Here is a 3,341-nt window from a genome sequence, read left to right as displayed (position 1 = left end):
TATGACAAGACCCCCAGCTGCTTCTGAAGTACAGACAGATCTGGGAGAGGCTGACAGACATCCACATGCCCAGTCCCAGTCTCCGTGGACTCTATGGGTCCCAGAGTCTGTTGGGCTCGCAGTCTCATTTGTTCCCTGGGGAGGCAGGGTCTTCTCCCTTTGAATGATGAGGGTCAAACCCTGAGGGATGATGCATCTCTTCTCCCAGTGTCACAGTTCCTGGTGAGGTGCAAACTGCACTCTGAGCCTTCTCACCCAGCAGCAGTCCTGTAGGATACAGGAGGCTACTCCTTAGAGCTCGGGGACCGTGGGTTGAGTTGCGTCTCCTGAAAAGTCAGGTTCAAGTCCTCACCCCCAAGGCCTGTGAATGTGAAACAGGTCTTTGGAGATGTGATTAGTTCAGATGAAGTGATTCTGGGTCAGGCTGGGCCCTGACCTGATGACTGGTGTCCTTACAAGCAGAAGGAGATTTGGACACAGAGACGCAGACACACAGAGGGGAGTGCCATGTGAAGGCTGAGGCGGAAAGCGGAGTGAGGGGTCTCCCAGCCCACCGACTCCAAGGATTGCCTACCACCTTCAGAAGCCAGGAGGGAGGCATGGGATAGCTTCTTTCTCAGGGATGTCCGAGGGAGTGTGGCCCTCCGAAACCTTGATTTTGGACTTCTGGCGTCCAGAACTGTGAAGCTTCTTTTGTTGGAAGCCACTCAGTGTGCAGTAAGTCGTTACAGCAGCCCTAGGAAGTGAGCACTGTTTCCCAGCAGTTTTGATTTAGGAGGTTGTCTTAGAGGACCCTGAAAGTCCCTCCCAGCTCAGATGTGATGTGCTTTCAGGAGAGGCACCCCAGAGGCTGGAGGAGCCCGGAGATGATCTCTGCCCTGGGGGTGGCTGAACTTGGGGTGGCACAGAGATGCGATCCTCGGGGGGCAGGACAGAGCTGCAGAGCTGTCTTTCTGTGGCTCTGCAGTTCCAGCATATGTCTGGTGGGCTTGAGCCAAGACGGGGGTGCCCAGCTACTTCCTTACCACATTTGCCCGACCCCTGAAACACACTTGCAATTTCTTTTGAGCTGCAGAGCAGTTGTCAGCCTGGGATCTGTCAGCCACGTGTGCAGCCTCTCCTGGCTGAGCACTCACTTCAGGGACGTAAAAGACAGGGTTTGTGCATCCTCCAGGGGCTGGAGGGGAAGAAGACAGACAGGTAAGCCAAGAGGAGCTTTCTAAGGTCACAGGCTCTGGTGGACAACATGGGCCCAGGCTCTGGGGGCTTCTCTGGAAAGGTAAGCGAGGCTGTCTCTAGGGCTTTTCTGCCAAGGACATGGGCTTAACTTTGGCGGTCCTTGCCTCCTCACCCTGCCTCCCAGTTGTTTATGGGAGTGTCCCTCCAAGCCAGGACACTTTCAGGGTCAGCCTTGGGAGTCTAGAGCCCTGGATCCTTCCAGGCCTGGAGCTGGCTTCCTCTCAGGCCCCGGGCAAGCAGCTGCCGTGCTAGCTAGAAACACGCTCTGCTCTGACCAAGATGAGTTCTCTCGCCTCCTCCCTTCTTGGCCTAACTCAGTCCTGGCCTCTGAGGGGGCCCCAGGGAAATGAACACAAAAGAGCCTGGCAGTTTAAAAGCCCTATAATTGCACTGCTGGTCTCTAGCACCACTCTGGGCTTCCCGAGTTAAAGAAAGTTTACAAGGCCCCGGAAATAGCTCAGGTGCCAGCAGGCTCTGGAGATGTGGCTAAGGAGCAGAGGGAGGTAGGGAGGGCAGTGAAGTATTTCCTGTGGGATCCCTGGGAGTCTCCCATCTCCACCTGCCCCTGGGGGCCTCTGGGACATAGGGAGAGGATGTCCTAGCGGCAGGAAGTTTCCCGAAAGAGAATTTGGCAATTTTTTTTTTCCCTGGGACTCTGGGTTCTTCTTAGTGCATTCAAAAATATTTATTGAGCACCTAGTCTACACACCCTGTCCTGGATGAACATTCTTGGGTGCCTTCCTGAAAACAGACCAGGTCCTCGCCCCGGCCAAGCTCCTACTGTAGTTGGGAGACACACAAGAAGCACAGATACAAATGCATTCATGATGTGTCAGGGAGTGAGACCCATGGTGGGGAGTGGGGTGGGGGGCATAAAGCAAGACTAGGGGATAGAAGGACAGGGAGGGCCATTTTAGATAGGGTGGCCCAGGAAGACCTCCAAGGAAGGTCGTTTGAGAGTGAAGGAGTGAGGCTGGTGGGAAGAGTCAGGATGTGGTCAGGCTGTTCCAGAAAGGGCAGGGGGCTTGGGAGGCTCAGACAGCACAAGTGAACGGAGAGGGATGGAAATGGGGTTTGCGAGAGGACCAGGTCTAGATCATGAGGGGCATCTTTGGGTGTCGATGGACGGGTGTTTGTGGATTTGGTGATGGAGCCCAAGGGAGAGCCAGAGGGTGACTTCAATTTTATTAATGAAGTAGGAGGGAGATCAGTCACTGGGGCCTGGGGCTTGGGGAGAGCGGGAAGGTTCTTGGGGAGCAGGGATTGGGGGAGATGTGGGAGGTTTATGGAGAGAGGAGGAGGTATTCAGTAGACTGGTCTCCTGTAGACTGGTCTTACAAGAGAAACTTGTAAGAAAACATGCTAGGGCTGCTGGTTAGTGCTGAGTGTCCTTTATGATTTGTGGTCTTGGATTTAAAGGAAAACTGGCCTCTGTGTGTGATTTTCTGTTGAGCCACTGAGATGGGCCGGTGACAGGGTGAGGCGGTAAGAGGGGGAGGGATAAACCAGACACATTCCAGTCCTCAAGGAGTTTACACCTTTGCAGTGGAATTAAGTTTACAAATTACTACAGAACAGTAGTGCAGTGCGGGGAGGAGGGCTCGGAAAGGGATGAGAGGCTTTGAGAAGAGCTGATGAAGTAGAAAGACATTGAGGGCATAAAGACTCAGGGTGGAGCTTGAGTGTAAGAGTGGCTTCTGTCGTTAACCAATTTTTCTTTCTCTAGCGGGACAGGGGGAAGGCTGGTCTTGGCAAGAATCCTCCCCAGGCAAGGGCTGCAGGCTCAGGGGGAGGAAGTGGTTCCTGGGCTTGGGTCCGGAGCCAGTCTCCCGGGAAGCTCAGGGACCCAACCCTGCTCTCTCTGCCCTCAAATTCTTTCTACTTCATTTAGCTCTTCCCAAAGCCTCTCATTCCAAGCCCTCCTCCATGCACCACATTGTGTCACTGTTCTGTGGTTATTTGTAATCTTCCTTCCTCTTCAAAGGTGTAAGCTTCTTTAGGGGAGAAATGTGTCTGTTTATCCCTCCCCTTCTTACTGACTCACCCTGTGACCAGCCCATTTTAGCTGCTCAACAGAAAACCACACAACCAAGCTGGTTTTT

Source organism: Choloepus didactylus, chromosome 4 (assembly GCF_015220235.1).
Source record: "Choloepus didactylus isolate mChoDid1 chromosome 4, mChoDid1.pri, whole genome shotgun sequence".
NCBI lineage: Eukaryota > Metazoa > Chordata > Mammalia > Pilosa > Megalonychidae > Choloepus > Choloepus didactylus.
The sequence above is the reverse complement of the archived record's forward strand: the minus strand, read 5'-3'. Positions refer to the sequence as shown.